Raw genomic sequence first — 14,335 nt, forward strand, 5'->3', positions numbered from 1 at the left:
AAGAAGCCCGCTGTGTAGTTCAGCTGTGGCATACTTTGGATTTCTTCCCTGAATTTAGAAATAGCTTGATCTGAAATGTCTAGTGTAAACATTTTTTGCAGGAAGGGAATCACACCGTAGCCGAATATCAAAAGTTATCAGGCAGTGGTCAGAAAGGAGATTATAGTAACGACATAAATGTGCTACTGAAGTCATCATCACTATCGTCCATGTGACTATTGAAATTGCCAAAAATAATGACCTTATCTATTTTAAGAACTAAACTAGTTACAAAGTCGGCAAATTCAGATAGAAGGTCCCCCCTTCCAACCTCTCCACCCAGGAACGGAAGGCAGTGATGGCAAAGAGTAAGGACCAGAACATCACGAGGTGCAACCTTTCACCCAACACATCAACTCGGTGGACAGCAACACGTAGTTTACCAGAGAGGATGTAAAGGACAACAGTTTGCCCTTTTTGGATTGCGAGGTTGGCGTAAAAGAGGATAGAAGTCTGTATGTTGGCATATATAGGAAACCAACACACACGGACCAGTACCTGCTTTTTGACTCTCACCACCCACTGGAGCATAAGCTGGGCGTCATCTGGACCCTACAGGACAGGGCTGATAAGCTACCAACCAGTACCCAAGACCGGGTGAAAGAACACCTGAAAGGGGCACTGAAAACATGTGGATATCCTGACTGGACCTTTGTGAAAGCTCACACAAGATCCAGAAAGGAGAACAACCCAGTGAGGATGGAAGAGAGCAAGCGTAATGGTATAGTGATCCCATATGTGCCTGGAGTGTCCGAAAAGCTGAGGAGGATCTTTAACAAACACAAGGTTCCTGTGTATTTTAAGCTGACAACACCCTCAAAGACTGGTCCACCCAAAAGACCCCACACCACACAGTCAGAAGAGCAATCTGGTGTATGCAGTTAAATGCAGCAATTAATGCTCAGATGTCTACATAGGGGAAACCAAACAACCTCTACAAAGGCACATGGCTCAACACAGAAGAGCCAACTCATCAGGACAGGACTCAGCAAGTCTTCCTTCACCTCAAGGAAGAGGGACACTCATTTCAGGACACCGATGTTCAGATCTTGAACAGGGAATATAAATGGTTTGAGAGAGGACTGGAAGAGGCCATCCACGTCAAAATGGAGAAGCCATCTCTGAACAGCGGAGGTGGTCTGCGACATCACCTTTCTCCCATTTACAACCATGTCTTTTCAAAACTCCCAACAAGATTGTCTCAGCAGATTGACCCAGGTGATGTGTCTCGTGCTAATGACCCTCATTAGCATACAAAGGTGAAACTCACATTTCAAAGACTCCCTTTGACACCCCCATCAACAATTATTGCAGACAGGGTTCAACGACGGTTGTTGGAATGTTAATAGCAGTGACCACACCCCACAGGGTTGATAAGCTGAGACATGACCAGCCACCTTCAGAACTGAAGAAGTCTCTTGGATGAGAGACGGAACGTCTTCAAAAACTTTCTTAACGTCCAGTGGATTAACTTAAACAGCTTTGGATAACCATGACCTGGATAACTGAGAACCCACGCAGACATTAAAAATAGATGTAACTTCTCCTACAATTAATTCCTCGCTACAATATAGGGCTCAGTTGTAGCAATGAATAAATAATAGATGCAACTCCTCCTACCCCTGTGGAGCCACCTGCAGGGCAGATCAATGTGTGTGCTGTGGTTGTTATAAGCATCACCGGGCTATTGTAGCATACAGTGTAAGGTACTGACACAAGAGGACACTTCACAGAATACTTGTGACATTCCTAGCTTTTTTAAACAATTTTTTAACAACTGAATGTTTTCCTTGTAAATATTAGCATTTTTTTAGTGTTCTGACGAGCTTTCAGTTCTGTTACAAACAGCTTTTGTGAGAAAGCAAACTGTTCAGAATGTTAGGGTTTGTATTTACAAAACCTGGCCAAAATTCCAGCTTTTTTCAGAAGCATTCGTTTTTTTTCTACTTTACACAAGCCCTTCATAAATAAAGCAATGTGCTGAGAACCAACTGGAAATTAAGGAGAACAAAGAGAAACACCTTGCAGGTTATACATCACATTAAAAATTGTCTTCTTGCTCCTTATGTGTGTCTCCGTTGCCACAACTGTGTCAGAAAACATGGAAGAGTAGAAAACACGTTGAGGGTCCATCATAATTACACAGTGTTTGCATCTGTTTTAGTGATCCAGTTACATTCCTTTTTGAAAACATAGTTCTCAGTATGGTGGAGATGCCAGCAGTTGAGAAGCACAGAGCGAGTTCTCCTTCCTGAATGTTGAACTGGTCAAAATTGTCTCATAGGGTTTATTGATTGCTTACTGGTTGCTTATTTTTTTCATGATTAATCAGAATACTTAGTAGCTGGATAGTACAGTGGTTAAGTCTACTGACTTGAATGCAGGAGATCGTAGGTTTGAATCCTGGTCGGAACAAAACCTATCCAGTCAACTTACTCCAATGCAGGAGGGCTTGGTTTTGAATCCCAGTCATGGCAGATACTATCCAATGAGGGTCCAGTGAGGGTCCTTAGGCAAGACCCTTAATGCTATATCAGCCTACCTCAGTCATGAGCGAACACAGTAAAGACAGAGATATTCTGTCTCGGACCTCGCCTGGGTCAAACAAGGACCGCATCAGTTGCTTGGGAAGGAGAACAAGGGAGAACGAGAACCAGGGCAATCTGATGAGAAATGGGTTACTGGAACAAGACACACAAGGAAAAGGGCGGAGAATACGGAATTGTTAGATATGCGACTATACGAGTACTCCCAGAGAGAGGGGATATATGGGGCGGATGTGGGACCAATGGATGCTACGAAACCCACAAATAGCTGTTAGTGTTCCAACATCCGTAACTGAATACTGCTGTCACAACTAGAGATCGATGAAATACTACAACAATGCTACGGCAAGGGGGAGCCAGGACGCCACATCAGCGGGGGGATTTTACCCCCACACACACACACACACACACCATCCGAGATTGGGTACCAAGCCCAAAAGACATAGACAGCCTCAATACAAGAGTTGCTGACCTGAGTAGGAAGATCGTGACGCAACTGGAAACCTGGCGCCATCCATCTGGCCCATCAAGACTAATTCTCAGTTCATCAGTCCATAAAACCTTAGATAAATCAGTGTTGATCCAATCTTAACATTTCAGCTTGTGTGTCTCGTTCAGTGGTGGTCGTTTATCAGCCTTTCTTTCCTTGGCCATGTCTCTGAGTATTGCACACCTTGTGTTTTTGGGCACTCCAGTGATGTTGCAGCTCTGAAATATGGCAAAACTGGTGGCAAGTGGCATCTTGGCAGCTGCATGTTTGACTTTTCTCAGTTCATGGGCAATTATTTTGCGCCTTGTTTTTTCCACACGCTTTTTGCGACCCTGTTGACTATTTTGAATGAAACGCTTGATCGTTCAATGATCACGCTTCAGAAACTTGGCAATTTTAAGAGTGCTGCATCCCTCTGCAACATATCTCATTATTTTTGATTTTTTTGGAGTCTGTCAAGTCCCTCTTCTGACCCATATATATATATATATATATATATATATATATATATATATATATATACACAGTGATACCTCTGTACTCGACCATAATCCGTTCTGAGGTGGTGGTTGAGCACCGATTTGTTCGACCACCGAAACCAATTTTCCCATAAGAAATAATGGAAAGTATTTTAATCCGTTCTTACCATTTAGAAAAATACCTAAAATATTATAAGAACGTGTATCTAAACAACAATGAATACATAAATGTGCACAAGCAGTACATGATAAAGATAAAGCATTATAAACCATTTTGTATAATTTACTTTACGTTTTAGAGAGTGGAAGCGTCATCATGGAAGGGGAATCCCTTCCATGATGACGCTAGGTAACGCGCCTCCAGGGGTTTTCTCCCTTTTCTCTCTCTTCCGTGGAGGTGAATCTGGCTGGGCAGTAGCCTTCCTCTTTTCTTTAAGAAGGAACCTGTCCATTGTCAGTTGCTTCTGCTTCAAGATAGTGGAAATGGTTGACTTTAATTTCGTACTGCGACGCGAGGTCGGACACTCGTACACCACTTTCATATTTTGCTATAATTTCCGTACGTCTTTGCGTACGTAATTTGCGTACGTAATTTGCGTACGTGTTACTCCGCTGGCGGTCTGAGTCGAACTGACGCTTACCCGCTGGCCGAGGAGCGCAGCCGAGGAGCGTGTTCGGGTCGACTCGGCTCGTCGAGTACCGAAAATCGGTTCGGGGTCCGATACATTTTCTACTCAAATTTTTTGGTCGAGCACCGATTTGGTTGAGTATAGAGGCGGTCGAGTACAGAGGTATCACTGTATTAGTATATATGCATACGTTTGACTGGCTGATTAGTAGAGTGTGCTTTTAATTTCCCTTCAGGGATGAGAACAGTATATAAAGTTTTTTTTTTAATCTGAAAGTGATTTTAGTTCCACACAATTTATGTAGAGCACTACATTTAGGCTTACTGGTGGTTCCCCGAATCTCCAAGAGTAGAAGAGGAGCTAAGGCCTTTCGCTGTCAAGCCCCTCTGTTGTGGAACACTTTCCTTTTTGATGAAGCTGATAGTTCTCATAGGTTTTCTCAGGTTCACCCCACATCTTTCCATCTGCTTTGGACCTGCTCCACTACCACCTCCAGCATCATTCCCCATGTACCCATCAGCTGGGGTCTTGCTTCCTTCATTCCTGTCTTCATCATGAATTCATCCATGCAGCTGTGCTAGTGTTTATAACATAGCAAACAAAATGGTAGTTACCAGTTATGTGTGCAATCGTAGTATGCATTCATGTGCCCACCCCTATTTCCCCCCTTCCCTCCCCTTCTCTCCCCTTCCAAATCCAAATCTATGTCTCTCTCTCTCTGTCTCTCTAAGTGCATATAAGATTAAAATAGTTTTAATCAGATTTATACTGTGTTAAACAACCAAGTAAAAGGGGTGTTAACTACTACTCCCATTGAATCAATCAAATGCTAAATAATCTATGAAATATTTAATTTAAAGCCAACTAATTTTATAGCATGACATCTCCATTTCATGTATTCATTGTTGCCAGTTATTATGGATGGATGCAGTTAATGGTTCACAATCACTATCACTAGTAGATCCTTTAGAATTTATTGAAATGAAATGACAAGACCCAGTGTTAATCTACTGTATGAAGATTGAGTCTGCTTTTATTTTTTGTGTAACTTTGTGGTTTTTGCTGTACTACTGTAACGCTCTGCAGCATTATCCCTGAAAATCAATATATGAATGGTTGCACTGCATTTTTTCATACATGGGGGAACTTATATGGCAAAATATTCAGTGCTCTCATTAATGCGTCTTTTGCGTCTTTGATGCACATTTTTTGACTGGGATGCACGATCATCAGACAACGTACGTTCCTGGGGCGCATCTTTAAATTACTTAAAATAAAAAACTATGCTACCAATTAGCACGATAGAATATTGGGTAAAGATACACTTTCATTCAACAAAAAATATTCACATGTTATCCATTTCTCCACTTAAATTTCAAACACGGAAATTGCCATTCTGTTTCAATCTTGCGCGAGTTTCTCATCACAAGACTCACCTGCATGATTCAGCCTTATTAAAATCTGCCAAATGGCAACAAGACGTATGCTCATTTTACATGCTGCAGTGAGAGAGCAAGGAGTAGTTTTACATTATCACCATGCCTCCCAAAAAATCAATCAAAAGTTAATGAATCTGAACATTTGTCCTGCATTGGACACAATTATTTCCATGGCTAAATGTCAGCACCCAAGATAAGATAATGGGCGTGCAAAAAATTTGTGTGGAAAAGGCTCTTTCAGCTTGGTGCAGTGTCCACAGGCGAATACAGTAATCCCTCATAGTTAATGCGTTCCAGAACCACCTGCGAAAAATGAAATTCTGCGATATAGCGACCAAGTATTTATTTTATTATTTACAGTAATTCAAACGTTAATGAACCCTCCCCATACTGATATTAAACCACCTCATATATGTTTATATTACCTTTTCCCCTACTCTTATAAACTTGTAACACCCGCGGTGTTTCTTATGGTGGGCAAGGATGATGCACACGATATTCCTTGAACAGTCCCGTGTCCCGCCTTAACAAGGAACAAACAAGAACTGACAACAATGTTGCGCTCACACTCTCACTTTCGCTCTCAAGCCCCCTTCTCAGTCTCACAAACACTTGCAGAGCACACACACGTAGGCCAACTCAGGGCAACAGAACACGGATTATCACAGACTAGATGCAGGAGGAAACATGAGTCTCACAGATGCTCTCAGTCAATAGCATGTGTCGCACCCTTTAATGAGGAGACAAAATAATCAAAAATGTGACGGCAGATATTTTTAGTCAGTACCGTCATGTGGAAAAAGAAACCGCAAACTCCAGTATACAGATCAAGACTCAAGTAATGGATCTCAGTCGATCGGATCCAAACAGATAACATTGATACGTCTTGACTTTTAACAATAATAAACAAAATAAACAATGAATTAGACTTTTTTGCATCTGAAGTTTTTACTTTTTTTAAACAAATCAAATGTTTTAATGTTGTCAAACCATTTTATAACATATTCTTATTATTTCTCTTAACTAAATGTTCATCTCATTCTAAAGCTTTAATCAAATAACAGTCTATTAACTTACCGTCTTGTCTGTATCATTTTAAAATCATCACACATGCACGTACGGTGGTATCATGTGGGTACCAACTAAAAATCCACAAGGTAGTGAATACGCTTTCTTTGCCTGTTAAAGGCCAAGGAAGTTTCTGCCTTTAACAGAAACTTTTCCTTCAACAAAAAACATTATTTCTAAAACTGTTTTTTTAAAGAATAACTACCAGGCTTAAACATTTTCATAAAAATAAAATGTAATTCTACTCTTTTTTTTCCTATTTTATTTGAACAGTTATGACATTGTTATTAACAAACTTATTAACACTAACAGTTTGTTTGGTTTTTGTATTGTAATTTTGTTTTGAAGCGCATCTCACAGAATGCACTACTTTCTTGAGATAAAATGAACTCTGTATATTGTAATATAGTAAGACACCTTTGTAGAGACATCAAAAGTGATAAGAAGAACATGATTCTTATTTACCACACTGCTTTGTAAACAAAATTATGTCATACAACAGTGGCAGGCATAGTCCTTGTAGGCTAACAATGGGTAGTGTGTTTATTGAATTATATAGGATAGTGGTGAAAATCCATAACAACGGATCATGCCCTCTTTCCATTAATGATTGGGAACAGTGTGAATGACAAGAATAATTGCTCGTCAATAATGTGCTCCTGTGAATCTCCTCTGCAACATTCGGTCAAACATGAAAACACTCAGGTTTGAGTTACTAATGTTACACTGTTCTCCAGTGGAGGTTTTTTTTCTCTAATGAGTGACACCATCCACTTAGGAAAGTATTGGCTGCAGGGCTTCACTGCAAAACTCTTGTGCTGAACTCATTTCTGGGATATTTTTCCATGTTCATTACATAGACTGTAACACTGGACTTCAGAGAAAATCATTGGTCGATTAGATAATCATTAAATTAAAAAAAATTATCAACATCGATAAACATTTAGATTATGCTGTGAAGCATTCAATATTATTTGTTCACCCATAAATTTAAACGCAGTTGTGTACTCCATCAAGCGAAGGATAATTTGGGTGAAATCTCTTGTTTGCAGCTGAACAACTGCAGAGGATAGGGACTTGTGGAAATGTAAAAAAGATAACCTTGTATGATTAAAAATATACATCAAATAATAAGTTTCAAAAGATATCCTACTGATTTGAACCCTAACCCTATCCACCCTTTTTCACGGGTGGTAAATAATTTTTGGCTCAAACTTTACAGATTGGGTGCTTTATGGGAGGCAGCAAGTCAAGCCACTCCTCCTTGATCTTATCTAATGATGCATGTTTGGATGTCATACATATGCTTGCGTGGTAGCCTACTTGTTTTCAGGCGATATATATGTTACATTGTGGAACATTTTTTGTTTTTGAAGGACATTTACCTTTTTGTTGTTTGCCTGTTGAAAAGGAATAATAAACTAGTTTAGCAAATATGTATCCATCAATTCTGTTCTTTTCACCTGTCTTCTGAAAATATAATATTGAACTCTCTCTTTGGACTTACTTGACACTGATATGTGTAATATTTTTCTCGATGAAAGATTGCGATCAGTTTGTCCGTTACTTTTCCACCTACTCTTTTCTCTTCCTCATGACTGTCTCTGTGCCCCTACATACACAACCTAAGACTGTAATGGGCATTAACTCCAGAATCTCTGTTTTATTTATGTATTTTCTGCATGATAACTTGCTCTTGCACACACAAAAAAAGAGAAACACATACACACATATAGATATTCCAAATGTCTCCATGCAACTCCCTTACCGTGAAGATCGCCATGAAGACTGATTCAATGCATTTGAGTAGCTCTAGATCTCGGGGCTATTCAGCTTCAGCTTCTCCCAAAATATGAAAGTTGTCACATCAGAGGGATTTCTATGTTGATGATTTTGTTGTTTCAAAGTCTTATGAATATGTTAAAGCAGCTGCATATTCCACTTCATCAGTTCTTAATGAGCATGAATTTTTAGTACTTCAAATTAACCAACGGGCGAAAGTACAGACAAGATCAAATAAGGTCTCTCCTAGGGCCGAATGCCAAATAAATACTGCATGCTTTTAAGGTCGCAGCTCCCACACACAATCAGATGATCAGAGCTGTTGACTCCCCTTAAATTGTAATGGTGAGATGCTACATCAAGAAGAGGAAACAAGAAAAAAACAATTGACTTGTTTTAGTTAGGTGGAAGATTTTTCACCAAACATCAGAGAGGCTTATTCAGTTCTGAATAACACAAAGTCTAGATCATGATCCTTCTGTTGGAGCCGAAAACAAAGTACAGTACCAAATTCAGAAAGACGATTAATCTCCTTAACAGTTGTTATTCAACACAGTCAACAGACAACTGTCATCGTTTCTGTAGGAAACAGTTTTGGGAACTCAGAGGATTATTATTATTATTATTATTAAGTTATTTTTTTTCAGACTTGTTAATATAACAGACCTCACACCTGCATCACATTTACAAAATCAACAAAAACATCTGAAAAAAAAAAAGGGTTGATGGGTAGAAGCCAATAGGTTTGTGAAATTCCCGTCCCCCAGAATCAACAAACATCTCTCTCATTAAAATATGTAATAAACAAATTCAGACATTAAAAGTTTCCATCCAGCTCACACATTGATTTTTGACAGACGTTCATACCCTTATACACTTCCAGATATTAGTCTTTTACCCAAGAGCAGCGGTTCCCAAATTTTTCAGTCCGCGCACCCACTTCTACCTCCCGACTTAGCTGACGCACCCCAATGCCCAAAACATGAAAAAAAAGAAAGAAAGAAAAGGCGTAGTTTTTATAGCCATATAGTTATCAAGTTTAATAATATAGGCTCCTCTTAACACAGAATAGAAACGGTGGGGAGAATAATAGTAACAATATAAAAATGACAATAATAATATTTAAGTCAAAATGGTCGCCGATTGAGCCGACTACAGATGAGTGATGAACAGCAGTTATTACTATGCAGGGCTCGAAATTAACTTTTTTTCGTGGTAGCACTGGTGCTCCCAAATGTAGAAGTTAGTAGCACCAGCAAAGATTTCAGGAGTACCTACCCAAAAGCAAAGCAGTGACGGAGCGATAGAGACACTCCGTCCATCTCCCTTCCTCCTCTCTCCCCCAGGAGAGCAGCCGCAGCTGCGCTCTCATTGTTTCCTGGAAAGACCGCAGGAGCGCGGTCTCACAAAAAAAGGCGCACCAGATTTTTTCCCTAGTCGCATCGGTGCTCCCAAATATATTTAATAGTCACACTGATAAAAATTTGGGCGCATATGCGACCAAAATGGGCGCAATTTCGAGCCCTGCTATGTAACAAATAGGCCTATTTAAAAAACTGTAACAGTTATTAAATGGTAACAAACATGCTACTCCGCCACAAAGAATCAAAATAACATAGGCCCAAGTTCAACATCATATTTTCTCTTTCGAGTACGAGTCTCATTGTGTTCTTTACCCCCTTCTCCCAATGAAGTGTCCAGGTGAGTTTTCTGTGTTCTGTGCTCCTCATTTTAAGTTTCCCCTGTCTCGTCATCATCACTCTCTTTTTCCTGCTGGATTTCTTCAGCCTGGTAGACTGCACAGCTCTCAGTTGTGGCCAATGTATCCTGTCCTCTTTCATTTCTCCCAGATTTAATACCGGACAGACTGTCCGTTTTTAACCAGTTATGCATTTCGGCATATCATTGTTGTTGCTATCACAACAAGCTCGCACGTAGCTAGGAGAAAGCCAAGTGCATTTTGGGTATTTTTTTTTTATTTAAAATTTTCCCAAAACGTTTTTTAATTGAAAATTACAAATGATTTCCGTGAATGAATTTAAATATTTAAACTTATAATCCTCCATCAAAAAGTGTTTAAATTATTTATTTAATTATTTATGTATTTCAAGGTGCTCAGCTGCCATTACACTCGCGCACCCCCTAGCGGCAGCTCGCGCACCACAGGGGGTGCGCGCACCACACTTTGGGAATCCATGCCCTAGAGCATAATATTGTTTACATTCTTTCTAGGAACACAAGGTTTGTTAACATCATGGATGGTCAAAACAATAAGTTGACCACAAGAATGTGTTCTCCACAAGAATATACTGATCATATTAACTGATCATATTAACCTCTTTCAGCAGACAGTGTTTATACAAGAATTAACCAGTTTGTTGCAGACACTTTAACAGTTTCACATGGTATTATACTGTCAAAAGATATCAACATGCTCTTTAAAGTCTCAAAGTTAATGTTGTCCCATGTTATCACAAATACATGTTTTGTTTTGGATTTTGTTTTGGGGTTTTTTTGTTTATTTGTGGTTTTTTGTTCATTAGTCAGTGTTTCTGACATCAATGATGTCGATTTTTTCAACTGTTCCATGTAATACTTGACGTGTCCAAAATTGTAGCGCTCCCAATATTGAAGTGACTTTGATCTTCGTACTGATCATTGGTGTAGTAACAATTCTTGTCAGTCTTTATTGCTCATATTTCACCAACTCCTCTGCACTCCTGATCACCATTGTTTTCATCTGGTTTGGAGAAAGCCCCTTTGTTCTGATGAAGATCCTGCAGTTGTCCGTCAAGGTGTTGTCGATCATCCCATTCTTTTTCAGTTGTCGAGCTTTTTTTTTTTTAGCAATATCAGCATTCTTTTTAGTAAGATTATCATTCATGTAGAAATTTTTTCCTTTCAGTTTGAAGCCTTGTTTCAGAAGAGAAATCTTGTGTTTACGATTGTTGAATTTTATCACCACTGCAGGAGGTCTCCTACCTCCAGATGGTAATGGGTAACATGTGTCAATATGGTCCGGATCTATAGTTATCTCCAGATCCCTCAGTTAAGAACTCACTTGTTGCTCCAGAGATTCGATGTCAGTGTTGTGTTCAGTTCCCTCTCCTTTGGCCACAACATCTCTGTAATTCCTCAGTTTAATTTTGATTCCAGTGATGATCACATCATTTATATGAATGCTTTGTTCCAAATCATCCATTCTTTGTTGTCCCTGTTCCAAGACAACAATTCTTCGGTCTTTTTCATCCATGTCTTTCTGCATTTGCTTCATTTCATCCATTTCTTCCATGGCGTCTAGCACCAATTTTAGCTTTTCTTCCAACTTTGATAAAAAGTTACTTCTTAACTTATCAAACTCACTCCCTAACTTATCAAAGTTGCTCTTTAACTCACACTTTAATTTTTTCATAGCGACCATCTGGTCTTTAGTATCCTCCGATTTTCCTTTTCCTTTCGGCATTTTGCATATTGTTTTGCATATTGTTCAGCCAAGGATCTACCAGCTGTGGAGCTACCCCTACAATTGATCATCGTTAAGAGCTGTTCTTGTTTGCTCTAATGTGGTACAGTAATACAGAAAGTCTGCAGTAACATTGTCTGGCTTGATCATTAAAATATGACATTTAAATGGCTAATGCTTCACAGCTATTGCTGTATTACCTCATGTGTTCATTCATTCATTTTCTGCCACTTCATCCGCCATAGCGGGTCACGGGGAGCTGGAGCCTATCTCAGCTGGCATAGGGTGTGAGGCGGGGGACACTCCGAGCACAACGCTACTGCATCGCGGAGCCACAAACAAGGACAGACAACCATGCACACACACACTCACTCCTACAGTTTGGGACCGGCCAATCAACCTGAAGCGCATGCTTTTGGAGGTGGGAGGAAGAGAGAGAACCCACGGGTTCTCTCCGGGTTCGCACAGAGTCCCCGCTCTGTGCGAACTCCGCACAGAGCAGGACTCGAACCCGGAACCGCCATGTTGTGAGGCGACAGCGCTATGCACTGCGCCACCATGCCACCCACTCATGTGTTTGGCCAATCCTTATTAAATTACGTGACCCAAGGTTCCTCCTTACTGTTCGTCCTTAGCATAGTGATTGCGTCCTGAAGTGGGATCTTCAAAAGCAGTTCAAAAGTGACTTCTAAAACTATATTCATTCCACAATCATGTATCAGATATTAAAAGAATGGTTTGAATAAAAATAGGTTCCTTTATTTTTTCTGGACTGAATCAATCTTCATAAACCAAGGTTTGCAAACTTGAAGAACCCACAACATCAAATGTTGTTCTTCTATCAAACCATCACAAATAACAACAAGTTGGTTGCTTTATATCCAATCTCATTTGTCTTGAATAAGCCACAAGAGGAGCAAAATGTAGTTTGAACAAAATCCTATATAAATCAAATACAAATAGGTTCCTTTACTTTTTCTGTATTGAATCAATCTACTTCAGCAACAGCAGAGACACCAGGAACCTGTGGCGGGGGATTCAGTCCATTACGGACTACAAGCCCCTTCCGCAGTCCTGCGACAGCTCCACCACTCTGCTGAATCAGCTCAATGACTTACATGCGCGCTTTGCACCTCCTCCTGGTGACCAGGCGTTGACGCTTTCTCTGTACAGCGTTAGGCAAGTCTTTTAGAAGGACCACCGCACGGAAAGCCCCAGGTCCTGACAACATTCCTGGTCGTATCCTGAGAGACTGTGCTGATGAGCTCACAGATGTCTTCACATACATCTTCAAAATCTCCCTAAGCCATGGTGTTGTCCCCAACTGCCTCAAAGCCACCACCATCATCACAGTCCTGAAGAAGTCGACCATCCTCATGAAGTGCTTCGAGCGGCTAGTCATGCACCACATCAAATCTGCCCTCACTTCAACCCTGGACACTTTTCAGTTTTTTTACCGGTCGGTCCAACCGCTCAACCGATGATGCCATCTCCACTGCCCTACACTCAACCCTCACCCACTTGGAAACCAAAGACTCATACGCCAGAAGGCTGCTCATCGACTTCAGCTCAGCATTCAACACAATCATCCCCCAGCAGCTCGTCCATAAACTGGACCACCTTGGACTCAACACCTCCATATGCAACTGGCTGCTGGACTTCCTGACAGGGAGACCACAGGCAGTTCGAGTTGGTAATAACACCTCCGGCACATCACGCTGAACACGGGAGCCCCCCAAGGATGTGTACTGAGCACCCTCCTCTTCACTCTGCTGACCCACGACTGCACACCAACTTCCAGCTTCAACCTCTTCATAAAGTTTGCAGACGACATGACTGTGGTGGGTCTCATCAACAACAACTATGAAACAGCCTACAGGAATGCGGTGAGCCTCCTGGCTATGTGGTGCAAGGACAACAATCTACATCTGAATGTGAAGAAGACAAAAGAGATTGTTGTGGACTTCAGGAGAACATGCACCAAGCATGCGCCACTAACCATTGACGGTGCTGCAGTGGAAAGGGTCATCAGCACCAAGTTCCTGGGTGTGCACATGTTCGAGGACCTGTCCTGGGGCCGCAACACCGCATCACTGACCAAAAAAGCCCAACAGCGCCTCTACTTCCTCCGCAAAATCTGGAGAGCAAGAGTCCCACCCCCCATCATGCTCACCTTCTACAGAGGCACCATCGAGGAGCATCTTGAGCAGCTGCATCACTGTGTGATACGGCGCCTGCACCGTTTCCTGCCGTCCTGCCTGTGTTGTACTGCCTGTTGTACTGTCTGTGTTGTACTGCCTGTTGTACTGCCTGTTTACCGTGGGTCAGAGAGGACTGCAATTTCATCTGTGCTGTATGTCGTGCATATATGGTACACTTGACCATAAAGCTGACTTTGCC

The 14,335-nt window shown here is 41.0% G+C and overlaps 1 protein-coding gene across 3 annotated transcripts in view; it reads right to left on the reverse strand.

The window, feature by feature from the left end:
* klhdc8b (kelch domain containing 8B) overlaps positions 1–14,335 on the reverse strand; it is a 165,841-nt gene that overhangs the window by 86,402 nt on the left and 65,104 nt on the right. The window lies entirely within an intron of this gene.

This window comes from Antennarius striatus, chromosome 2 (assembly GCF_040054535.1).
Source record: "Antennarius striatus isolate MH-2024 chromosome 2, ASM4005453v1, whole genome shotgun sequence".
Lineage (NCBI taxonomy): Eukaryota > Metazoa > Chordata > Actinopteri > Lophiiformes > Antennariidae > Antennarius > Antennarius striatus.